Source organism: Mus caroli, chromosome 7 (assembly GCF_900094665.2).
Source record: "Mus caroli chromosome 7, CAROLI_EIJ_v1.1, whole genome shotgun sequence".
Lineage (NCBI taxonomy): Eukaryota > Metazoa > Chordata > Mammalia > Rodentia > Muridae > Mus > Mus caroli.
In genome coordinates this window covers 73,952,661-73,980,231 of record NC_034576.1, presented here as the reverse complement: position 1 = coordinate 73,980,231, position 27,571 = coordinate 73,952,661, and the positions used below count along the sequence as shown (strand labels likewise).

Genomic DNA, 27,571 nt, shown 5'->3' with positions numbered 1-27,571 from the left:
AAAAAAAAAAAAAAAAAAAAAAAAAAAAAAATTAAAGAAAAATGAAAAGGAAGAGAGGTTATAATTTTCTCAAGGTGGACACCAGTTGCTAGTAATTGACACCTCAGCAAATGGTTCTTTTGGTTTTATTTTCAGAAGGAAAAAATGATTTCCTTCTGATCAAGAGCATGACATCTCTGGCCTCTGGGAGCAGGTAACATTCGTAATGACCCATAGAAGGGACCATTTCTAGGAAGATGGGTTCCCCTTAAGCTATTCAAAAGAGGTGGGCAGAGTAATTATCCCTTTAATGAAATATTGTACCTTTTCTTCTCAGAATTCCTATTGGTCAGCACAGTAGCTTACTGGGGTGATAGCCATGTAGCTTCATAGCACTGTCCGCTCTTTTGTATTACACAGAAAATTGTCAGTTTTTCTTTCCTTCTTTCTGTCTCTGCTCTAAGCATGTCTTCCCTGATACTTGGCTCTTCTTCCTGTCATGTGGTTCCCTGACAATCATGTGATATGATTGACTGACCTGTATGCCAGCTTAGTTAAAAAGGCATAATGGTTCTTTTGGTTTTATTTTCTGTTTTGTTTACTGTTTGTTTGTTTGTTTGTTTGTTTCCTTCTTCATTTACCTCCTTGCAGCAACTTTTGAGACTTCTATCTTGCCTGTCCCGGAATTTTCTTTCTACATTCTAGTAATAGTGTCCTGAAGCTTTCAGTTGGGTCAATTATGCTTAAGTTCTTTGATTGATTTATTTATTACATATAGTGTTCTACCTGTGTGTATGCCTGCTGGCCAGAAGAGGACACCAGCTTACATTACAGGTGGTTATGAGCCACCATGTTGTTGCTGGGAACTGAACTCAGGACCTCTGGAAGAGCTTCTATTTCTCTTAACCTCTGAGCCATTATCTCCAGCCCCATTAAGTTCTTTTAATAAATGACACTAAAAGTTGTAAGAGGGCAAATTCTGTTTCCCTAATATCTTCTATAAATCACAAAGGGACTGCCCCAAATTCCTCAACCCATATTATGTTTAAAATAGCCTTGTTTCAATGAAACAGACCCAGAACACAGTCATCATATTAGTTCTTACCTGGTCATGACTTTCTATGGACTATGTTTACATAGACTCTGAGCTTCAGGCACTCGAGGCCAAATTTTCTTAGTTTTTCCCAAAGACTACGGTTTGCTTCAATTTTCTCAACAGATATTAAAGAAAACTACTTGGATTAAGACATAAAATAATGTTTTAGGACAAAAGAATCATGCACATTCACACATTCACACACACACAGACACACAGACACACACACACACACACACACACACGCCAACTTAGAAACATTTTCCCTTCCAGTACTTGACTGCAACTACAGAGAAGGAACTTTCTAGAGTCCTTCAAAGGTTTTCTCCTAGATGTACAGATAAATACTATATAACCACATAAATACTATATAACCACACCTGAGCCCTGAGACTGTCTAATTGGCATAGGAGAACTATTTTTAAAGTGACTTGTGTTGGTGGTTCTGAATGTGCCAAGTTTGTTTCAAATATAAAAGAGTGAATATACACCTAAATCAGATAAATTGTATAGGAACTGAGAACCTCAGAGCATCTGCTGAAATATTAGCTAAGTAATTATCCCAATACACCTCAGAAACTGTGAGTTGAAAAAGAAATCCCAGGAAGTGTCACAGAACATTGGTATATGCATAAGTGTATTTTCCTAAAATATGGAAAGTTCTGCTGGGTCAGTGATACTTCCGAAGGGCTATGAAGAGGGAAGGCAACTGTGGAAGCCATAGAGAAGAAAACACTGGAGAACAAATGTCTTGTTCCAGAATTCAGGCCTGGGAACTAAGGCTCTTTCTGGGGATCTGAGGGGAAAGCCCATGAGAGAGAATGTGGTTGTCCAGGGCATTTTGTTAAGGAGGTTAGTGTTAGTCCTTTGTGGAGATGATATTTTATTTCTTTTGGTTAATCTGAAAATGAATAAGGGGAGAAGGGAATTGGGGAACCATATCACACATCATCTGTGAAGTGGGAAAAAGATTATTATATTAGCTTTAAATAGTGATGAAGTTGTCAGATGCAGTATAGACCTGTTAGAACAGAAAGGCTGAAGAAATCACAGGGTCCACGGCATCAGGAGTCTAGAACAGTCTCCCAAGAAAGAGAATAGATCAGGACAATTGTTCTTGCTTTGTTACGGAAGACAAAGCCAGGCAAGATGGTAGCCTCAGAAGCCAATGGGGCCCATTTTCTGTGAGCACAGGGCAGAAATCAACTGGAGCAGGCTGAGACCTGGTGACAGGGAAGATGGGAAGGTCCCCACAGAAGATGACTAAAGTACTTATCTGTGGACAAAAGTCCAAACAGGTGACAATAATTTTAATCAGATGAGTTTTAGGAAGATGAACAGGTGAAAATATCAGTAAGGGAAGAGTTTGGTAGCAAAGTGATGCAGAAAAATCATGGAAGCTTAAGTAGTATGGATCCTTAATAAGGTCAACAGGTGAGAAACTCAAGGTCACTGGAACAGCTTAGACCTTCCTACCTCACTGCTGGACTAACATTTACATATGAGGAAGTCATGAGAGGCTGAGATGCTGTCACTGAACATGCTGTATTCATTCATTCAAGAGTAGAAGAAAGCTGGAAAAATGGGAAGATCTCACATTTGATCTAAAAATAGTTTGTTTTTTAATCAAGAGCCTAAGGATCAAGTAATCATTATTAAGGCTGATGCCCCACCCTTGTGAAAATTAACATTTGCTTATTACTAGTTTGTTTACTGATTTTGCTTATATGTTGCACAGTAAATGCATTGGCTGAGAAGAGAAAAAGATCAAGTTCACAAAGTTTTGGGAGAAGATGAGACATAAAGTCAGCGAACAGGAAAAATGCAGACTTCAAGAGGGAGGGACACAGGTCAATCTAGAGATTTTTTTTTTTCTGAGCATCTAATGTGATAGAGACATTTCTGAGGGCTGAAGGCAGAGTTTAGCAAGTAACCTTATTTGAGGCTTACCATTTTATCCACCAAGTAAAATCTCCCTTCAGCTAATGGTGGGGAGATGCTGCTTGCAAAGTGTGGTGAAGGAGCATGGCTGCGTTAACTCAGTGCTAGAGTAATGTAAGGTATATACTGAAAGATTGGGTAGGACAGGGTTGTTAAAGTAACTCCCAAGGAAGTGATTCTGACACATCACCGTTGTCGCCATCAATCAGCTTCCATAGCACCTGATTATTTATTGAAGGTCTCATTTGCATGTAGCATTATTTTAGGTACAAAGGAATGGTGTTTTATTGCCTCTCTTTGTTGTTCATTACAAGTTCTTTTTAGCTTTTATGGTTAATGTAATGTTTTTCTGTACATATAAAATTGCTCCTAAATTAAGTCCATTCCCTCAAGTGTTATTACCTTTACCTCGGGAGAAAATGGACCTGCAATTTCCTCATAGGTCATTTCTTAGACTCATCCTCTTTTATTTTACTCTCAGCAGGATAATTTTCTAAACATGTCTCAAAATTCTTTTGTTTCTCTCATTTGAATCTCTAGTCTCTGAACTTTCAACCATGTCTCCATCTCCCTTTGCAGTGCAGGACCAAAGCTAAATGCAGAATTTAGACGAATGGATGGGGGAAAATTAATCTCTTATTTGATAATTCTTCAAAGGAGAATGTTATCTTCACTGATGTAGAGTGTCGCAAACTAAAGACAAGGAGAAGTGACAAGTACGATTTATAATTTCACCTCTTTGAATTGTAGAACAGATGTATGGCTTCTAATAAGCTGTTTGGAATGAAAGATGGCCCAGTTAGCAAAATGTTTTACATACAATCATGAGAACCTGAATTTGGACCTCCAATACTCCGATAAAAACAAATGTGGTGGCCTGCATCTGTGCTCCCAGCACCAGGGGAGGTTCGATCCCTAGTGCTCATCGTTGTGTCAGCCTAGCTCAAATGATGACTTTCATGTTCAGTGAGAGGTTCTGTCTCAAAAGGCAAAGTTGAGAGTGATTGAGGAAGACATTCAGAGTCAACCTTGGCCTCCACTGTATACACACAGAGATGTGCACCAAAGTGTACACAAAGAGGTACATAACACACCCATGCCCACCCAACTACACACACACACACACATATTCGCAGGTGATTCCGGAGTCTAGAAAAAGGTATTGGATGCTCTGGATGGGGTGTTCCAGGTGGGTATGAGCCACCCAGTATGGATACTGGGAAACAAACTCCTGTCCTCTGAAAGAGCAATCAGTATTCTTAGCTGCTGAGTCATCTTTCTCATCCCCCATTGTAGGTGTTTTGGTGATTACTAGTAACAATGGATCTTGTGTTAACACATTTTTTTGGCCACTTGTAGGGTGCTTCTTCCTCCCGCTCCTTGGACAGAAGGACTCACTGTACGGTATAGATTACCTTAGAATTTCAGGTTCAATCTCCCAAGTGCTAGGGTTATAGGCAGGAGCCACCATGAACAGTTCTTTGTAGAAATGTCTGTTCTCATTCTTAGCCCATTTTGAAAATTTGGTTGTCAGTTGTTTGCTATTGAGATGTAAAAGTTCTTCCATATTTTTGAAATTCATGTCTGATCTGCCATATGGTTTATAAATATTTTCTCCTTTTTTTTTCCCTCTGGCTTCTCCACTGTGCAGAAGCCTTCCATCTTCACGTAATAGCACTTGTCTCCTTTTGCCTTCATCTTCGTTGTCTGGGATTCTGGGCTCATTTCCAAACAAACACACCCAGGCCAATGTTGTGACCTTGTTCCCACTCTTCTTCTAGAAGTTTCACAGTTTCAGGTTTTTTTTCTTGAAGTCTACAATCCATTCTCACTCCCGTTTTGGTTTTGTGGATGGTGTAAGAGGAAGCTGTCATACAATTCTCCGATTGTGGATTTGCAGTTTTCCCAACACCATTTGTTGAAGAGCCTGTCTTTTTCCCATTGTGTATTCCTGGCAAGCTCACCGAATTGATTGTATATGTATAAAGTCATTTCTGTGGTCTCTCTTCTGTGTTTTTGCTCCTCTATATGCTTGTCTAGCTTTCTTCACTTTGTAAGTGCTTCTGGCACTCACCAGGTATTCCTAGGGCCTAGAAGACCAAGAAAGACCTTTTGTCATCTCCTATGCAGTGGTAGAATCCACCTAGGATACAAGTTCCTTTGAGATATTTCCATAAGAATAGTAACTCAGGATGTCAATGTCTTTTTGTATTAGACACCTAAATTTCAGAATATGAGCCTAATTTTCATTAAGTACAAAAAATAGAAAGCAAGAGCTTGGTTTCCATCTCAGTTCCCATATCACCATACTGAATAGAGGAGAGGGCAGAAGATGGTCCCTGTAAGATTATAGGATCACAGGGAGATATTTAGACTTTTGGAACTGGGTATGACAGAGGTCACATTTATGCATCCTTTAAAAGAGAAAGTTGTTTTCCTTTTAAACGTACTGAAAATAGTAACGTATGTACATGCAGGTAAAATATGTATACACACACATGGTTTTATGTGTATGTATATATATATGTATGTATATGCATAGATACATGTGTAACTTCTGTGAATGAATATATGTATACAAATAACTATGCATGTGAATATGTGTATATACATACATAAATCTGAGGTATTCCCCTGGTTTTACTCTTGATTGGGATTTAGAGGTCTAGAGGAACTGCTGTCATATTTTTGCTGTAAACAAAACAAAACAAAACAAAACAAAACAAAAAACTGAGATAAAAGTAATCACACAATTTCTTGCAAAAGAAAACCCCTCCATTTGTTCATCAATGCTAATGATCTCTATTTCACATCATTGGGGGTATTTTTTAAGTACATTATTTCTTGCACATCTGTAAACTGTAATCAATTCCCAGATTATGTTGCAAAAGATTACAGTACTGTAGTACCTCCTGCTCGGCTAGCAGAGCAAGCTACAGAGTGGATCAGATGTGTGAGGAGAAATATCTTTATATGCCTTTGTCTTTAAGAACGTGAGTAATTGTCTCCTTTCTTGCCTGTTTCCTCCATGGAGAATTTACTGGCCCAAATTCTTTAAAAAGTCTCTTCTGCACTTCCATTTGCTGTAAGCGCGATTAGTTGCAGGTAGAAAATTTGGAGCAAAGAGGCCTCTCGTGGCCTGTTGTGCCTGCAGTTATCCAACTGTGGCTGCAGCTTTTCAGTGCACAACTGATTGCACCCACGAAAAGAAAAGCTCAACTTTGAAAATGGGTCCCTTTAAGACAGTTGGGGGATTGCATGCCTTTGCTTGGCAAATTGCAATCTTTTATAAGGGACCAGGCATCACCTAGACTCGAACTGCAAGAGTGAAATCCAGGTTAGGCATCTCTGGTGGGATATGGGGGCAGGGGCTTGAACACATGTGTGCAAGACTATCCCCTCCTCCCCTAGTTTCACCTGAATCTACTCACAGATGCGCATTTGTAATATTCAGTCTTCCTTACTTCATCTTCCGCTTAGTTCTCCAAATGCTTTGCAAAGAGAAGCTCCGTCACAGCGTCAGTATAACACATTTAACCAACTCTAAATTTGCTTTAAAGAGACAGCTCCTGAGATTGACTTTTGCAAAGTGACTCTCTCCACCATGTGGCAAAGGCATCTGATGCTCCCGACTGTTATTAACTGTGTCACTGAGTACATAAGAAAGGGTTCTGAAGGAATTCCAGTGTGAATCCACTAATTCAATAATCCAATAACATAAATTCAAGTAATGGATATTAATACTATGTTCAAAACACGCTCCCAACGTTTATATCTCTCTTTCCCTGACAGACAGAGCATGCGTTATGAGGGGCTCTTGATGCAATAATAAAAACCCAATTCTCATCCAGAAAAAAAGAAGAATCATTATGGGAGGGTGGTAATTTACTTTATACGACCTTCCATTGATTATTCTGTGGCTGCTACACAAATATCACAGGAGCTATTGATCGTAAAACCTACCAAATAGATCTCTAATAGCTTTTACTGGGCAAAAATAATTATGCTTGCACTGTGGTCAAACACGCATAAACCAATGTGGAGGTATTAATGTATGGTATTATTACCCATCTGTCGGCAAGATATGGAGAAGAGCCTTCCCAGGTACACACTATGTCTGTGCACCATGAAAGCTCGATACCCATGCCAACAATTATAGCCAGTTATACTGAAAAATTGATTACTGTAACTAAAACCTAGAGCAGGAAAGCAGAGGCTGAAGCTTTCCTTAATAAAAAGTAAAATAATAACGAGAGAGCCTAATTGAGCCCAGGCTTCGAGGACACAGAAATTGAATTTCCCTGTGGCGTGTTGGCAGCTGAGTCAAGAGCTTCCTAGCCAGTCTTGATCAAGATCAATGATCAGCACGTGTAAAAGGTCAAGGTATCTAATCCAAGAACTGACCATCTATCTCACAAGGAAAAATGTACTGCCCTACTCAAAAAAGGAGCCTCTGCTGGCCATGGATGGTGGGGAAAACCAAGAGACATTCCAGTTCCACTTGAGTCAACGTGTAGAATGTTCTATTCATACAGAATGCCCAGCAGACTCTGCCAGACATGGGTCATACTTCAGAGAGACCCAACCACCCCCAGCTACACCCCCCCCCAAAAAAAAAAACTCAATTGACACAATAGTGATGGTTCCAGCAATCTAAGCTCTCAAATTCTGGGAAAGATATTTCAGATGGTCATCTGTGACTTTCTTTTCACCTACCTGAAAGAATTATTCTAAATAACCCTATAAATATCTTCATCAATATCAGCATTAAGAAAATTCAAGCCACTATCAAGCCACTTCACTGAGACATGGGAGTGATTTGTTCACGTGTCATCACTCGGGTGTGGAGGGCTGAGGAACCCAGGACACAGGTTAGAGTCCTATTCCAGGAATCCCATTGATATAAATAGTCCAGTTCTGGGTAAGTTTCCCAACTACATCTATCCTGGCCACACCATAGACAACCCTCATTAGATAATTCTTTAAAAGTAGCCAGAAGTCAGCAGTGAAATTAGGCTTCTACTTGCTTAGAAGATGACTCTTCTCCCAGAAGGACCCTTGAACTTCCCAAGAGCAGCTGCTCCTTTCTACAGCCACAAAGCACAACTTCTCCATTTCTCTTCGTTTTTTTAGCCATATTGGTTCGAGTTCTAAAAGCATGGCTAAACTAAAATCCTCATGTCTCTCCCCTTTGGTGATTTATATAGTTCAGAAGCAAGGCAAGGGCAGGTTGAGGGTGATGCCTACTGTATTGAAGTTCTTTTCTAAGACAAACATTTTCCAGAGCTTTGCAACCATTTCTTAACCTGAATTGCCACAGCCGGGGATTTGGTCCTTGAAACCTTAAGTTGCTATTTGTGATAGTTGCAGTGTCAGATAGAAGCTGTTTTAGAATTTTGGGTTGTTTTGGACTGGCTCTGTGTGTGTGTGTGTGTGTGTGTGTGTGTGTCTGTGTGTGTGTGTCTGAGTGTGTCTGTGTGTGTCTGTGTGTGTCTCACATAACATGGAAGGTCAGCATTAGTGTCAATGTTTATAGACTGGCTCATCTCAAGAACCGTGCTTGGGGTTGTTCTTGGAACAATGCTGTTTTAAAGGTTCATGGGCCGTCCAAATTCAAACTAAGCTTGCAAACTCTCTCAGGTCAGTGTTAGAAAGCACAACAGGCCAGAGGTATATATAGATATTATAACCCCCAAACCTGTTCTTCCAAAGGTAAGCATCCTAACCTCCAGTGGTTTAGAGAGTAACTCTTGTGAGGGTATGCAAGGGACCCATGCAAAGTAAACATACTTCCATTTTCTCACCTCCTCACTGGCTACACCTTGGGATTCAGCACAGATGCAAGCTGGTCAGTGGAGCCTACCTTTCTGGGTTTGGCCTTGGAGAACGCAGTGGCTCTCAAGGGCACCACCAGCCTGTGAGGCGTGGCAAGGAGAGCAGAGGGAAGCTGCAGGCTGTCTCGCAGGTGCTGCCCCACCGGCCATGGTATCTGCGATGGATGCAGGGCTCAGCGGGGAGGAAGATGGATGATGGATGGTCTGTCTGCCCGCCCGGGTCCCACCAGCGGGGAACCTGCGCATGTAAATAGGAACACACTCACAGCACAGTGAGGCGCCTGAGCAGGGAGGGAGAGATGCCTGCACAAAAGGACTGGCCCTGGAATGTTTAGATTTTGAAGGTTAGTTTCTATTATATCTTGGTGGGAGAAAGGAAAACCTCCGGATGGGAAACCAGAGAGAGCACAGCCCCGCACGATTTCGGGCTGTCTGACAAATCATTTCGCCAGCAAAACCGGCCGCTCCACTCAAACTGCAGACAGTTTAAAAACTCAGATTAGCTCATAACAATAATGATTCCTGGTCCGAATATGAGACACACCGTGGTATCAGATCTAGACAACCTGGTACCCGGGGCAATGTTAAAAAACACAGAAAACTGATGAAAGGCGAGTAAGTAGGAAGATATGTTTCCGATAGTCTATGCAAGGTGAAAAACTCAAGATCATTTGCTATTCAAAGCCACTAAGACTTTTCACAGAGACATAAGTGGGACAGAGAATAAATAGATTGCGTGTTAGGAAGTATAAAAGTTTCGTCATTTACATGCTTAGAAGTCACAAGCCATTTGAGCATGTTTTGTTCGTCCTTGTAAAAAGCCGGAAGTCCATGGTTTCAGTCCATTCGGTGTAAAGTGTCCTTTTAAAACTCATTAGGGATTGAGACAGATAGATGGATAGCAGGAGAATACATGTCGGAATCAGCCACTGAAATGGGCCTGCTAGCAAGTCATTGTATCACCTGGTCTCTTGTTTGGCAACTGAAGGACAGGCTCATTCAAGGCAAATATTTCTCCCAGCCAGCCAGGCTGCTAAAAGGAATGCATTTCATGTCAAGGAAAAGCCTGTCCAGTCAGCCTGCTGATTCTCGCCTCTGGGAGTTCAGGAAGAGCTGGGTTTCTCCCCCATGTAGAGAGATTGTGGTTTGTCCGATGGTGCCTTTAAATGCCCAATGTCCCCTTCTGCCCTCAACGCCATCCCCACTAGGGAAAGGAGAGTGGATTTTGAAACTTACTGCCAAGGTATATGTTAGCTAAGTGGAGTTTGAAACTTATTGCCACGATGTATGCTAGCTAATAAGTCTAATCAGCGAGGCGGAAGTATCAATGCATGATTTTTTTTTTAGTATCACATTTTCATTAACAGTTTATTTAGGAAGCAGAAAAAAATTAAAGACACCTATTCATTCTACCCCACTGGGTTCATACAGAACCCAGAGAGATGCAAAAGCAATCAAATCATGCTTATACGGTTAGTAAATAAAACAGCTGAATATCTGGATTTTCATAGCACATTATGTTAATATTATTACAAAGTATCTCAGGAGGTTTCAGTCTCTGAGTCTCCGGCTCCTTTTAGGTCTCGGTAAACAAACCAGTAAGGAACACTTTAAAAAATTGTCCTAAATTGTGAATTTCATATATTTCTTAAGTGTAATGAATGAACAAGTGTTCTGATTTTACACATATACACACACACAAACACACACACACACACACACACACACACACACTCACACACTCACATACATCCTCCCACTCCGGGGGAAAATTATTATTTGCTATTTTTTGCTTTATTGAGGTAAAATTGACAAACTGCATATTTATGCTTAGTGTTACAGAGGCTGTTAGTAACAATATCTAGTTACGTAGTTTATGGAAAGTATTATATGTTATTCATTTTCTCTGCTTATTAATAAATGTGCTTATGCCCAATTGTTCTTCTTATTTGATATATATTTCTTCTTAATATCTGATTCTGTCCTCATTTAGTCCCAAAGGTGGCTCAGGCATTTACAGATAAAGTAGAACATAGCACTTTTGCAAATCACTCTTTAAAGCTGTTAATTTTGAACTAAAGTGGAAGCTATGGTTAAAGCGGTTACAATCAGCGACGCAGGAAATCACAACAAAACCCGGGCTAAGTTGCAGGCAGAAATTATGTACTGAACTTAGGTTTCCAGCAAGCCTTTGCTTTCTCTCCAGGGTGGCACATCAAATGATATTCTCATCTGTGAAATTACCCCCAGAAACTTAAGGTGCGTTACACAGATCCGATGCTCTTATTAGGAAAGCCAGAATCGTTCATCCTCGCAGTGGTTTGTCGTCTAGTCTCAAAATGTGTGTTGTTTTCTTAAGCTGTGAGGCCGGTCATTTAAAAATGTCTTCCTGTGTTCCCGCACCTTCCACAAGCGCACCGGTGTCCAGTAAATAAAGTAGCGGCCCATGTCCCTTTTAGCAAAAGCTATATATCTGTTCAGACTTGTAATTTGCTCCGTTTATATCCTTTGCCCTTGAACTCTGGTTATTAACGCAATGTTTCTCCAAATGATGCCATATAACTCTGCTCGAAGCACATTCGTGGTGTCACCATGAAAACTTGCTAAGGGCCAGGGCCAGCTGAGGAGGGGAAGAAATGACGGCTGAAATGTGAGAGTTGTAACGTGTGTCTCTAAATGGAACAGCTGTAACACTGACTGCTAATATTCAAATTGCAAAACCAGACCTAGATTTTGATGGCTAATATTCTAAAGTCTGCTCAGGAAGCAATTTTTTAACAAAGTATCTAAAAAAAAAAAGCTGTGTATTTTCAAAACTAATTTAATTATTTAATCCAATAATTATTGAATGTCAAGTATGCGGATGTATTTTCCTTCCACTATAAAATGCACAGTGTATATATGTTGACCTCCAGACCACATTCCTTTGTGCAAGCCAAGACAAACACCAATTATCATTTTAAACATTAATACTTTGCATTGTGTGGTAACACTTGCGTGAAACTATTGGACATTGGCTGGCTTTAATACGTTTTCATACAATAGTAAAATCTACTAATTAATGTGTGAAATGTTAGGCAGGGGCAGAACCAGTCTCCCTTTAGAATATCAGGGAAGGCATCCTTTAGGTAAGTGTGCAGTAGCTCCCCATTCCCTACTTTGTAATGGAAGTTGTTCTTAAACCCTTTGCATTGCAGAGATAGTCACACATTTGCAACACTGTGCCTCAACAGGACCCTCTGTGTATGAGCTAAATTCTAAATGTTATATCTGCTTCAACATAATAGATTCAAGAAAACTGAAACCTCAAAACAATCTTTATTTGAACAGTGTCTCCTTAAAGTGACTGGACTGAGAACATCTTATGTTTATATCCCGTCACTTATTCTTGAAAGGCATCTTCAGAAGAATTTGGATTTAAAGTTTCAATTTCTTTTGCTAAACCCCGGAGCACACATACCACACAGTTCATGTTAAAAGGTTTATGGAAATGAAGGCGTTACTCTATCAACTGTTGAATTTCATGTTGAATCTAAGCTAATTCGGAATTTGAGACACTTGGCTCTATGGTTCGTTCTTTGCCTTGATTAAGAAATAAAGGAAATCTCTAGCCTCTCCAGTTGACTAACCTAGTACATAATTTTAACAAGCACAACATGATCTGAGTCCACTTCCACGTTCAGACACATGCATGTGAGTATTGTCACTAAACACAAATGATCCACAAAGGTCTGAGAACACAAATACAGTGTTCGGTGACCATTATTTCAAAGGGAAATGAATTTTAGATTCCAAGTAAGGTATATTGAGAACATTCATGAAACATTCCTCTCTCTCTCTCTCTCTCTCTGCCTATACCTGAATCAAAAAGGTATTGCACATTTAATAAATATCAACAAGCTTGTGATTTTAAACTCAGACATACTACTTAGCTAAAAAAATGTGAAAATATAACAACTTAAAATATAAATGTCATTTTCAAAGATTCCTAAACATCTTAAGACTTCATTCACGAGCAGGTGCCAGAGACAGACAAACTGACTACATTCGTCATCTCGGAAATCCTTCCTCAAAGAGTATTCAATGAATGCCCAGCCTCTTGAATTCAGTTTATAAATGGATGCTCTTGAATATTTATCACTTTGTAGAGTTAGACGGAAACATAACAGAATTGTGCATACTAACATTGATTTAAATTGAAACAGATTTGTGTCTAAGCATTCCCAGTTGTGTATTTCATTTACACAACAACGATGGAGCTATCTATCGGCAGGAAGATGACCACAACGATGCTATCAGCAGGAAGAGTATTTTGAGGACCCCTGGATTCTTGGTTATATCCCACTTTTTCTCCTATAGAATTGCTAACATGCCCAGAACCTTAAGACTGGATATGGCATTTGATGTATGTCTTTTGATAATTGAGAAGGGGAATTGTCTTAATTGATAACAATGGGAACAAGAACAAGAACAACAACAACAACAAAAAACCCACATGTGTTTAACTCTTGATAGAATGAGGGCAGAGCTTATTAAAAATTCTGAGTAACTTGAACTTTGCTGATGCTGCAGATTAATGATTGTCAACTTTAGCCTACTAATTAAATGCATTTACATACATCCCATTTTATATATGGTATAATTACACCACCGATGGTTTCAAAAGTTCCTTCCAAAATATGAGGCTATCCCATTCCTGGTTATGCCTGTCTTGATTTTCCTGCTAAGCGCAACAACTTCTCGAATTTCCCTCGTGTTCTTTCAGAGTTGCCCAGCCTTTTAACAAACTACCTTCCATTTCTCCTTCTCCTTAGTATTATTTACTGCTACAAGTCAATTTAGTGACTTTCTACTAAAAGAAATGGACATTTCTTTCTTTTCCCTAATCCTGTTTCTCATTTTCTCCCATCACTTAGTTTTTCAAGGCGACTCTGTTGCAATGTGTGTTAAATTAATGCGTAGTGTGTATTGTTATAAATAAATCCTAGCCAGGAGTGGTGGCGCACGCCTTTAATCCCAGCACTTGGGAGGCAGAGGCAGGCGGATTTCTGAGTTTGAGGCCAGCCTGGTCTACAAAATGAGTTCCAGGACAGCCAGGGCTATACAGAGAAACCCTGTCTCAAAAAGCCAAAAACAAAAAAACAAAACAAAACAAAACAATCCTGCTGAGAGCTGGTCTAAGGAATAAGCTGTTGTTGCTTTTGTTGTTTTTTTAGTGCTCTGGTGTTGGTAACTATGTTAAAATATTTTTTTCTATCACTTACCTCTATAGATAGTTACCAAACTTCCCTTTAATCTCGGAACCTATAATTGTATGATCTTTGCTAGTTTGTGAGTACTTTTAAAGGTGTATTTCCAATTACAAGCATGTGCTTGTGTGTGGATAGGGCAGCAACTGAGGGCAGGTGCCTACAGAAGCCAAAGGCATCAGATTCCTTGAAACTGCAGATATAGGTTTGATATGAGGGCTAGAAACTGCAGATATAGGTTTGATATGAGGGCTAGAAACTGCAGATATAGGTTTGATATGAGCGCTAGGAACCATATTCAAGTTTTCTGGAAGAGCAATGCAAACCCTTAACTGCTAAGCCCTCTTGCTAACCCCTGGTTATCAAATTAAGAATTTGGAAAAACATCTTTCCAGAGTCTGCTGATCTACCTCCAAGTACATTAATTACCCTTCACCCTGGGATCCAGCTGCCATATTGGGCTGTCCCTTAATTTAAATCAATGTTAGAATGCACAATGCTGTTAGGTTTCAGTTAAGTCTGCCCTCCATTCAGGACCTCCTCTTCTACTGGCTCATTCTGAAACTGTTCAAAGAGTCTGTGGTGTCACAGTGTTCCTATATTATAAAGAGATTAACTGAGAGTCTCTGAAGGCAAACTCCAGGGTAGAACCTCTTTGCAGACTTTTTTTTTTCTGGAGAATAATCTAAATTTATATGGATGCTTGTGTTTTTAGTACTGATTCAATTACCTCTTCTTTCTCTAATATGTCTTCTGTTGAACATTGAGCTTTCTAGTAAAGAAAATGAAAGTGTGTGTGTGTGTGTGTGTGTGTGTGTATGTGTATGTATGTNTATGTGCATATGTGTATGTATATGTGTATGTGTGTGTGTGTGAATTTTTTAAAAAAAACTTTTAAAATTTAGAATAGATCCTTAAGTGCCAGCCAATTCTCTTGAATTAATTTTTCAACAACTGCACGCCTAATGTTTTTTCTTTTCCTTTCTTTTTTTGGATATTTTGTTAAGTTTTGTACTTTCTACCTTTCCATCCCTCTGTTCCCTTCCCCTCAACTTCCCTTATGTTTCCCTACCTTCCTCTCCCCTTCCTCTTTCCTTCCTTTCCCTTCTTTCCTTACTTTCTTCATGGCAGTTAATTTCTGATACATGTACTCAAGTCACCATTCTCATCTAGAAGACAATTTTAAAATTTATTTTTTAATTTATTTACTCACTTTAAATCCCAATATCAGTTCCTCCCTCCTCCCAGTATCCACTTTGGCATATCCTCTCCCATCCTGCCCACCTTTTATCCTCTGAGAAGGAAGAACCCCTCTCTGGGTATCACCCCCTATTCAAGGACATCAACTCACCACAAGATTAGATGCATCCTCGCCCACTGAAGCCAGACAAGGCAGCCCAGTTAGGGGACCGGGATCCACAGACAGACAGCAGGGTCAGGGTCAGCTCCTGCTCTAGTTTTTGGTGGATACACATGAAGACCAAGCTACACATCTGCTACATATGAGCAGGGGGGCTAGGCCCAGCCCTCGCTCACTCTTTGGTTGGTGGTCAATCTCTGAGAATCCCCAAGGGTCCAGATTAGTTGATCCTGTTGGTCTTCCTGTCCTCTTTGGGTCACTCAATCTTTCCCCTAACTCTTCCACAGCAGTTCTGAGCTTAATCTAATATTTGGTTGTGGGTCTCTGCATATCTTTCCAATGACTATTGGATGGAGCCTCTCAAAGGACAGTTAAACTAGGTTCCTGTCTGCAAGCCTAACAGTATCATTAATAGTGTCAGGGGTTGGTTCTTGCCCATGGGAAGGGTCTTAATTTGGGCCAGTCATTGATTGGCAATTCCCCTGAGTCTCTATCTTTGTTCCTGTACAGCTTGTAGGCAGTACACATTTTTGGGTCAAAGGTTTTATGAGTGAGTTGTTGTCCTTACCCCTCTACTGGGAGTCCATCCTGGCTACAGGAAGATTGTGGTGATTTTTTTTCCCCTTTTGATTGATTTTATTTTGGTTACAGAAAAATAATGTTGTAGTTCAATATATTTTCATTTTCAAAATGTGTTACATTTCTCTCTGTGTGTTTCTGTGTCTTTGTGTCTGTCTGTCTGTCTGTCTGCCCCCCTCTGTCTCTGTCTCTGTCTCTGTCTCTCTCTCTCTCTCTGTATGTGTGTGTGTGTGTGTGTGTGTGTGTCTATAGGACAACTTTTATGAGTTGTTGGTTTTCTCATACAACCATGTGGGTCCTGGGAACTATACTTTGGTCGTCAAGCTTGGCAGCAAGTGCTTTTCTTACTGAGCCACTTTTACTAGCCCAAACTAGCTTATTTTATTTGAGATTTAAAAACACTTTGAAATAAAAACATATAGTTAAGAATACTGAAATATTAATCTTCATAATTTCCCAATTTCCAAGGAGATGCTAATTTTATATACCAAGTGCTTTAGTGCTTTCCAAGGTTATCTCAATATTATATCATTTGAAGGAGCATATTATTATGTCATCAACTGACGAGACCCAGCGTTAGTAAGGAATGACCGACTATGAAGGGGAATAGACAGAATGAGTGATGAAGAATTGTGTTTGGCATTAGCCACAATAAGAAATGGTATCACACACTAAGGATTAATTTCTATTACGGGGCTATCAAAGACTGAAATTTGAAACAGGATAAATAGACCACAGAAGAGTTATATTCAATGATGCAAGATTTAATGAAAGCAAGCTATTTCTAATTCAACTTGTGCCTATGAACTCTAATGAAAGTGAGTGTTAGGCCTGAAACTCACATACATAAAGCATCAAAACGTCAGCTGCTTCTCAGCATGGAGTTATCAAGGAAACTGTCTTGTGTCTGACCCTTCACATCTCCTTTGAGTAAACTCAGCATCTTCACAGTGATTCCTTGACTTAATCTCAGTAGCATCCAATTAACAAGAACATTGGTACTGACCTAAGAATGAGCTAGAGGATCATTGTTTCCAGGAACCATATGTACATAGCTGATTTGGATATAAAATAAGACTTAAAAATATTACTAGTGTTAATATCATTCTCAGAAGCAACCCAAGTCCAGTGTAATATATTCCAGGCTTGTGAGGGTCAATACAAACTGACAGATTGAAATATTTTATGTGACTTGCAAAAGTCATTTTTGGCTAAGCTGTTTCTCAAGATTTAAATTAAACGTAAGTTTGAGCAGGATTTCTTTCCTACATTTCTTTCTTTTTCTTTTTTTGAAATACCAGATTATGATTTGATCTTAAAAGGAATATCACTTTCATTCTGGGTTGTCAAGTAGATATTATCATCACAGCAATAAGCTTGATGGCATGCAGCAAATACTGATTAAGGACTGGCCCTGTTATTTGAGGAAACCATACTTTTTAATCATTCAATATTAAATGCCAAAGGTTTCTTTCAATTCTTTCATTCTGAAGCTGTAATTGAGAGAAAGAGAATTGCCCAGTGTTTACGAGAGAGAGAGAGAGACAGAGAGAGAGAGACAGAGAGAGAGAGACAGAGAGAGAGAGACACAGAGAGAGTCTGGAGCCAGTCACATTTGGGTTCACCCACATTGGCCATTTGTCAGCAAGCTACTTAACCTGTCTCTGGTAGCTAGTTACCTCCTATGTAAAAGGAGATAATATCTGTTATCTGTCAGACTCAGTGAGACAGGTATGTGGTATCAGATTGAGAGCAGGCACACATATAGTTAACAGGCATTGCACTGTTGATATTTTGTTTAAAATTACATTCATCCCCATTGTGTATATAAGGGGGTGTGGGAGAAAGTGGAGGGCGTGGCTAGGTCATGTCCACCAGGGCATATACTGTGGAGGTCAGAAGATAACCATCCAAGGTCAGTTCTCTTTCAGTTCTTTGCATCTCAGGGATCCCTTTTAGATGATCAGGCTTGGTGACAAGTCCCTTTACCCACTGAGCCATCTCATTCCACCTCCTCTAAACCTGCTGTTTGAAAGAGTGGTTCATGTAGGTCAGGCTAGTCAGGACCTTTTGATTTTCCAGCTTCCCCCTCCAAGTGCTTGTACCACCGTGACATGCAGCTAGGTCCTGCTGGTGATCTGATCTTTGGCTTTGTGGGTGCGTTATTATGGTTATCCACTTTTCTGACTTTTGGGTGATGTTTATTTTATATGTAACTCTGAGATGAGGATCCAGAGAGATTAGATGGTATAGCCAGATTTAACTAGTTTGTTTCTCATCATGTGCTAACATTTTGCACAATCTGGAAACCCTTATTGTTTGATGGTTGCAGCTTCTGGAGTGTGCAAATCTGTGCTATGAGCTCTCTCCACACAAACTGGAGTCAAGAGTCAAGACTCTACTTTACACTTTGCTCATGAATTCTGTTTCCCCTCCTCCCTTGTCAAACAGCACTGTGGCCTTACCTGGCCCTTGAAGGTGATCAAGGCAGGTCCATTAGAACTGGCTGGGTTCATACAATACATGCATGCAAAGTATCATAATGGAGTGAGTCAAGTCAGTCTTGACTTTTCAGCTGTTCATTTTTAGGCTAGGCTACATATGAGTCATTAAATAAAAGAGATTTGGGTAGCATTTTATTAAATTAGTATATGCTTTAATATTTTTTGAAAGAAAGAATTGGTTAACTTTAATCACCAATTGGTTGGTTTTCATATTTTTTAAAGATTTATTTTTAGGTATCTCCATGAATTGGCTGATCTATCTATATCTATCTATATCTATATATCTATATCTATAATCTATATCTAATCTATTTATGTGTGTATACATATATAAACATACATCATATAGATATACACATATCTATATGGTGTATATGTTTATGCTTAGGTGCATGCATATGTATGTGTATGCACATGCATGTTTACTTATACATGTATGTATACACACACATATATGTATTTTCAGTCCAATTATGAGAATCTAAGGAGTAAAACATTCTCTACCATTGATTCATGCCTCCAGCTCTTTCTAATTTTTTCTCCATTTTAGGATATGCTGTTGAATAAGAATTTCCTAATCACCCCATATGCCCATGGGTCTTTGACCCTCAGAGGATAGCCAATGGCTTCATTTCATTTTAGTCACCTAGAAAATAAAACTATACACTGAGTCCTTTGGGTCTTCAGATGATTGAGAGTGTTCCTTGAGGCATAAACACATCAGCTTGGAAGTTCCATAACATACTGGCAGGAAGTCTCCCTGAGAATACATAAGACCTCCACACTGCAGAAGGAGCAAGAAGTAGCAAACGAGAAACTGAAGCTGACAATGGCCAGGAATAGGCTTGCTCTACTTCTCACACCATGGCCTAAGGAAGACCACCATGTTCAAATACCACCTTTACATGCTAACCAGTGGGGTTGTAAATAAGTAACAGCTTTCTTGTAGGTGTGGCCCAATGCCCCAGAGAGTCAAAGGGAGAGTCATATTGGTTCACCATTGCAGAGGCTTTAGCTCATGGTGGTTTGGCTCCATTGTGTTAACTGTGTTAACAAAGCATCCTGGTGGTGCTGTGTAGAAAAAAACTACTCACCTCATGGCAGCCATGAAGCAAATCAAAGAAAAGAGTAAGAGACCCCATAATCACAGCATCTTCTACATGGGCACACACCTTAATGCTCAAGTTTCTTCTCCCCTCTCATTTACCTCTTAGTGGTTCCACTATCTCCAAATACAGCTATGGACCAGTAACCAGTCCTTTAAGGATGCCTCATGGTGATATTTAAGATCCATGAGGGTCTTTCCCATGAGGAACATTCTTCTTGGAAAACTGTAATTATTCAATAGTTTGTATCTAAAATGTCTCCTGAAGGATTGTGCATTAAGGGCTATTGGGAGATGGTAGAGGAGAACTAGCAGGTAGAACTTACAAACTCTGTCTATTTGCATTCCATCCCATCTCCAAGTTTTAGAATGACTAAAGTCAGATATTGCTCATCTTCAAAATGTCACATACCATCCTATGATCTGTATTTACCAAATTAAGGACTTACCCCTTGTTCCTGTTGACCAGTTCATTGAGACGAGAGTATTTGTGTCTTTGGTTTTTATAAACAGCAAATATAATTCAAACACATTCTAATACTATTCTAGTCACTATTTGATATCAGTGAATCTAGTCAAGTAATGTTTGCTAGGACAGAGCATACAGCATCCTCATGGCAGCTTAAGCTGCTACCTGTGGAAGCTCGTGAAAAGCAAAGGAGGGTAGCACATGGGGAGATTGATCTTCTCTATAAGCTCTTGGGCTCACCAATCTGTTTAATGTCCTTGGCATTACTCATACTGTTACTCATACTGTTACATTACTCAAGGCTCATACTGTCCTTACATTTTTCAAAATGTCCCCTTTGAACATTAAGGAAAATTTAGAAGCCCTGGGACAGACCTCTTCTCCAGACATTGTTAACCATGGATAACACACTTTGAATTCCCCTGTCACTGTCCCTTCCCAAGCTCTGTGCTTCCCATCTTCCTCTATACATACATACATACACACACACATACATACATACACACACACACACACATACATATAATAAATGTTCACAATTTTAGTGAAAGAAATTTTTAGGAAACAGGAATATAGGTGATATTTTCGGTAGGACAAACTACCTCATCCTTGCATCATATTGTATGCTCAGCCAATAGTAAATTCTTTTACCTGTATCTTGATGCCTACTTCACTTTGTCTGTATGACATCTCTTATACTGCAATTTGGATAAGATTTTCTATACATGTTAAGATTTCTGCTAGTTTAGTTGTTATTGTTGTGTAGCCCTGGGTGTCCTAAAACTCACCCAGTAGACCAGACTAGCCTGAAACTCAGAGAGATCTGTCTGTCTCTGCCTCCTGAGTGCTGGGATTAAAAACGTGCACCACCAACCCAGCTAAGATTTTTTTAAAACCTAAACTGATTAGAATTAAACTGCATAGTTAACTACTGGATTAAGAAGCTATATTCCTTTATGCATAGAATATGCTTTCTGAATCCCCTAATGAAATCCTCATTGTGCTTAAAAATGTACTGTGAGAAAATATTTATAGTGATTTAGGGTATAACACTAACATTTTGATATACAAGGGGCTTTTACCAATTGATAAGGAAACTCACTGAGAAAGAGACAAAAAGCTAACAAGGATTTCAGAGAAAAGCAGACCAAAAATGTATGAAACACTAGATACCAGCCAAAGCAATTAGGAAAACCATTATCAATTATTGCTTTCCTAACTCAAATAACTTGCACAGTATTGATTAATGCGGCTAAGGATGCATGTGTGATTGGTAACCATTGAGAAGTTTGGCATTATCAAATGTAAACTAGCTAACTAAAAAAAAAAAAAATAGAACGTTTTGTTTATAAGTGAAACAGAGTACGTGTCTCCAGTTTATTCAATGGGCAACTGATTCCTAAGTCTTGGTGTGTCTGTACCATAGAACTCTAAGCTTCCCTGAAAAGTGCAGTTTAGACAGGATATCTAAGTCATGTGAAGGGCAAGGTTAAAGCAAGCCATACTTGCATTTTTTTTTTACATAAAACAGAACTTGTGTATAAAAAGGGATGTAAATTTACCAAGAGGCAATCAGAGTGGCAGGCACAGCTCTCTAGAAAGTTTATATTTCCTGGGAATGGATGGATAAGAGTAAATAAAATGCAGGAGAAAGTGAGAGAAATTAAGAAAAAAAGAGATTTAGCAACTTGTTCTATTTTAGCTAGTAACAAAATAGAACACATGTAGGCATTATATAATTAAGTAACAGGAAAGAAATCTGTTATTTGATTTTAATGAAATGACTCTTTGATGGTTATGATATGTTGTTATAGATTTGGAGCAGTTCTTTGTATGCTCTGCATATGAGCTTGTGCTTCTTCATGTTATAATCTACCAGACTGGTCCTCACTCTTTTCTTCAGTGGCTTCCCTTGTTCAGCCTTCTGCATAACTTTATGGTCTGGCTATAGGCACTTCAAGATTATAAAGAGTACCCTGAATTTTACTTATGACTAATGTCTGATACACCTAAGCTGTTTGTAAATGCTCTATGATGTAGGTTTGTTTTACTCAACCAACTCAAAATGCATTGTGTTTCTTTCTCCCAGTAACTTACATGGATAAATTATCATATGCAAATGGGTATTTTTTCCCAGTATTTGCCATCCTCTAACTTATTATCTATTAATTCTAAGTTGCCAGTGAATCTTATGTATATGTGTGAATTATGTTCTTCAATACAGTAAAATAAAGTTATATTAACTCGTCTTTTTTTCTTTTAAAATCGTTTACTCTATTTCTATGTATTTTTCATTTTAGAATCAACTTGTCATGCACCCTCAATAATCCCTTGGCGATGTTGGTTGAAGTTTCCGTCAATTGACAGATACCTTTAGACTTATATTTTTTTAATATTGAGTTATTCAATCGATATGCATGACTTCTACCTCACACACAACTAGGTGTTCTTTATCACTATCTGGTAAAAATGAACTTTACTGTTTCTTCACACAGACAGCTTTCTTTTTAACTGATTCTGTTCTTAGGAAAGCTGGGTTCTTATTATTCTGAATGGCCTTCTGTGTTGTCAGTAGGCTTTGCAAATTTACAATTTGTGTTAAGAAAGTGTGATGTCTTACAATGTGAACCTTGTATTTCCAGCACCCTATGAGCAGTAGGGTTCTTACAATTCTCTTGTCTGTCTATTTCTTTAAAAAATATTGGCAAACAACCATGGTTTCTCTAAATTCTGATTCAATTGTATTTCTAATTTTAGTACTTATCTCTCTTATGGTTTCACTTGCTATCATATTAATTAGCATTTCTAACACAGAGATAAATTGTCAGTTTCACGACTCATAAGGTGAGTTTTGATAGCAATTATTCTAAATATTCCATTTTGAAATCTCATGTGCACTATCCATTGCTTAAGGTTGAGACATCTCCTTGTCATAGCTGATGTTTTGTTGTTTGACTGCCTTTCATTTAAATCATGAATGTCACATATATTCTGGTGCCATGATACATTGATGCAGAGATTATTTTGGAGTCAGGATGCTGCATATATCACTTGGCTGCATCACTTAACATCTGTCCCAAATTTTCACTGGGAAAGTGAAGGAATGAATGGAATTTAATATACTGTGATATTTTGCGAAATTAAAAGACCTTACTTTTAAAGAATTTAAACAGTGAGGGGATGCAAAAAGTTATAAATATTATTGCTGCTAGTAGAGAGGTCTCTCTTTAATGATGTTTGTGTAAAGTCGTAGAACATTCGAACAGATTTCTTGGTATTACATCTTTGGGGCATTTTAGAGACACACTCTATTTGTTTATGATCTCTATGAATCACTGCTGGACTGGGTTAACTCATATTGTATATATATATATATATATATATATATATATATATATATATATATAGATGCATAGATGCTTTGTTTAGATATTTTCTTGTTTTGAGATTAAGGAGGTTTATTCTGCACTCATTTGTTCTCTTTCTCTCTTCCTCCCTCTCTCTTACCTCATCCCTCTTCTATCGTCTCTACCTGTGCAGAATGAGATTTTAACAATATTATTTTAGTGGCAAGTTTACATTAAACTCATATAATAAGCTTAAAATGCCGAGGTCTTTTTATGTCTTGAGGTATTCTACAAAGCAATTCCATATATAAAACTTTGTAGAGTTTATCCTCTAAAGTTTGGAGTCATTTTTACTGGAAGATGTGTGGCAGTATCTTATTTGTCTTCTTAATTATTGTTGCACTTGGATTTTCTTATTTTTGACAGAAAGCTGACACTTTGTATTATCCACGATTTCCATGTTGTGCAGCAGGGAGTATATTCAGTATTTTCCTAATGGTCTTTTTAAAAAACCAAATTAATAAGATGTATTTTACTTACTCTCATGTCATTTTTTTGTTTTAATTTGGAAATCCTTTAAAATTTTTTTGATTAGGCTTGCCAGATCTTACTGTGTTTTCTTTGCCTTTCCTGACACTAGCAGTTAGATATGTTTCCATCCATATTATTTTGAAATTCAAACTGTTTCTTGATTTTGGCCTCACTGATTCATTTCCTCTATTTTTATTCATCCTGAGGTTATTGCTCGTGAGTTTTCCACAATACATTTTGACTGTATTTGTTGAAATGATCTTGTATACTAGGTTCCATGATTTACTCAGTTTCCTCTTAACTGAGGGTAGAACACCAAGCCATGAGCTTAATCTCTTTGTCCACTACAGGCACATGGTCATTGCTTTTCAATAATGAGATAGAAACAAAAACTGCATATTTCTGTCTTCCAGGAGCTCACCATCTGATGAAGCGATCACATTGATCTAAGAAGGATACAGGTAAGAAGACATGAAAAGTGCAGGGCGTGAGAAGGAATGAAGGATAGAAGGGCATGGAAGAGCAATAAAGGGAAAAGAAAATCAGGATAAAGTAGAGAAGTCACATTACTCCTATGAGCAAAGCCATATGAAATGACAAATCTGCAACAAGGGAGAGTCACGATTGTTCTGCTCAGCTCAAAAGACTTCAATAAGAAACAAATGAATCAATAATGAATGAGAAACCATTTTGAAAACTGTACCAAAAGATTAAATACATTAGGTCAGGTGGGCAGGATAAATCTTGGATCTCCACACTCAATCAAGAAAGCTGCCATTCTCAATGTCAGCTTCATCTCTAAGTGGGTCTCACACTTTTAAAATGCCATCCAGGAAGTTCTTAATGTGTTCCTGGTGCCTCATGCACACTGTACTTGTTCCACTGAAATATGTGTCTCTGTCATAATATAATGATTACATTCATTTATGGCACAAGTGTTCAGTTACTGCCATCTTCAAATAACTTATTTTATGACTATAGCCAGAAAGTTGTGGTATTCAGTGGTTTTCTTCTGATGGTTCCACAAAGGGATACCTCATGGTCACATGGACACATCAGTAGTCCGTGAATCTCCCTCAAAGGTATCCAATATCCTTTGGTCATTTTGAGAACATGCAACCTCCCTCTCCCAAGTACTATGCTCCTAACACACATCTAATATAAGACATCCATTTCCCTCCACCTCTTTTCTCCAAGCCCCTTTCTAATAATAGCACACATTCTTGTTCTTTCTATTTGGGGACCATAGCTATAAACAGGCATTATAGCATAGTTCATGTATGTTAGTTCCTTTTGTATGTTCAAAGATACTACCAGTCAAGGTGCCCAAGGTAGAAAAGTAATATGTGTTAACCTACAGTCTTCTTTTGCATTTTTCGTTTGGAGAAATTTGTACCCTAGCGTTGTCTGGAATTGTGTTTTGACTAAACTATCAATCTGCATAGGACAATGGTTTCTTCTTCATGGTTCCTCCTTCCTTCATTCTTGAAAACAACAGACTTCTCTTGTGTGGACTCCAAACTTCCCTTTTTGGTATGATATGGTTCCAGTCGTTGGTGGTGGAGTGAAATGATCCAAGCTGATCTACCATGCTACTTTACTTCTCTTGACACAGTGACTGGATCCAGATAGCAGAATCATGGTCCTTTGACTCACAGAGAGCTTCACAGCCTGAATGGAACTCTTGAACATATTGCTTTATAACAGAGGAAAACTACTTGCAGGATGGAGTTATTTTATTGTTTAGTTGACCTTAAAGTATATATCACCTTATTGGAAAGTGCTTGATGTGAACAGAGGGATTCTTTGAAGTAAAAGACAGGCAAGTCACCAGAGTGATACGTCAGTCTTCCCGCATTATGGGCCTTCTGCATGGAGTCTGTGAACATATGTTGTATCTAGTAGTTGGAAAGGCACAAACATGAAATTCATTGCCCAAGAACCTCCAGAAAGAAACAAATCTTGATGTGTATCTTGACTGTGACTCAGGGAGACCTATTATTTCAGACTTCTCACCACCAGAACTGTAAGATAAAATATCTGTAGTATTAAGCTGTTAAATTTGTGAATAATATGTGAGGAACAATTTCACATATATGTTATGTGCAATATATATTGTGTCTCTACTGGAGTTTTTCACACATGGATAGTGGCTGCGAAGCAAGACTGAGATGTGAGATGAAACTTGGAAGTGCTAGAACACACTTCCAGAAAGCTGGTTTGTAAGAATGAGCTGCTCAAGGCAGAGAGGAAGGGATACAAAGTCAGCCTTAACCTCTCCGTGCTTGGGTTAAACAGGTATATCTGCTCTGCTTTCTCATTTGCAAGCTTGTACCAGATCCTTTGATATTTCTCCTCAAAGCTTTTAAACATGGGGCCTAGGGCATGAGGAGTTGGCTCAGCAGTTAAGAGTATATATTGCTCTTGCAGAGGAACTGAATTTAATTCACAGCAAACACATTAGGTAACATGTATTATTGATGTGTACACACACACGCATACACATATGAACACAGGCACACATGTGCACAAGCACATGCACACACACACTCTTAAAATGAAAGAAACCTGGGGCTAAATATTTATATCAGAGACTCCCATCAAGAACAGCCCTAAATATAGAAAGGACATGGTGCAGAGCAGGGTACTTCAAAGCAGAACTCTCTCAATGTGCTCACAAGATCTTTTAAAAGCTAGCTGTATGAGTAATTTGCAAATCATTCCTTTCCATTCTCCTTGACTCAGTCAACGCTTGACTCATAAATAATTCAGCATCTTTTAAATTCACATCTATACCTGTTAAATTAAATAAGCATGAGGCCTTTCGACTGAACTTGCCCATACTTGGGTTCCTGTGTAATGAACCTAACACTACGTTCATAAACCAAACTATATAACTGAGGAATCTAACTTCTGTGGTATATAGCTAGGTCCCATCCAATCACAGCTACCAAAGCTCTAGCCTACCACAGTCTCTTAAAGAACTAGTTCATGCCCTAGTACGGAACTCCTAGCCAAAATCAATCAAATTTGATTTGAACTTTCCATTCCTTTCTTCTCTCCAAATCCCCTCTGTCCAACTTTTTGCAGCCTGCAGCTCCCTCCTGTCTTCTGGTTCCGGTGTTTCCTCATCCACAGATCACATTTAAAGTTCAGATAAAATGCTACCTTTTATGTGTTGAACTCTTTCATGTAGCACATATTACAAAATAGACATTTGGTTCAGTTGGTGGTTACTCAACAAGTCAGAGGTGTAGTCGATACACTTTAGTTTTGGTTTAATTTGTTTGATTTTCCTCACTGACTCTTGCTCCCTATGTGTTATAGATAAGATGGGACAGAGCATAAGGGTAATCAAGTCATTTCAGTTACACAGCTTTAACATGTGTTCTTGCTTAGGGCTAGGTTATGTCATGTAAGAGCTTTAGAACAAGTATGTCTTTTAGATGTCTTCCATTTTAAGGAGACACAGTCACCTGCCTACCTTTCTCCTTCCTTCCTTCCTTCCTTCCTTCCTTCCTTCCTTCCTTCCTTCCTTCCTTCCTTCCTTCCTTCCTTCCTTCCTCCCTCCCTCCCT

The 27,571-nt window shown here is 38.8% G+C and overlaps 1 long non-coding RNA gene across 1 annotated transcript in view; it reads left to right on the top strand.

The window, feature by feature from the left end:
- LOC110299240 overlaps nucleotides 1-27,571 on the top strand; it is a 60,060-nt gene that overhangs the window by 18,661 nt on the left and 13,828 nt on the right. Inside the window, exon 4 of the long non-coding RNA XR_002378440.1 lies at nucleotides 24,408-24,455. This is a non-coding gene — a long non-coding RNA (uncharacterized LOC110299240). The remainder of the gene's footprint in view (nucleotides 1-24,407; nucleotides 24,456-27,571) is intronic.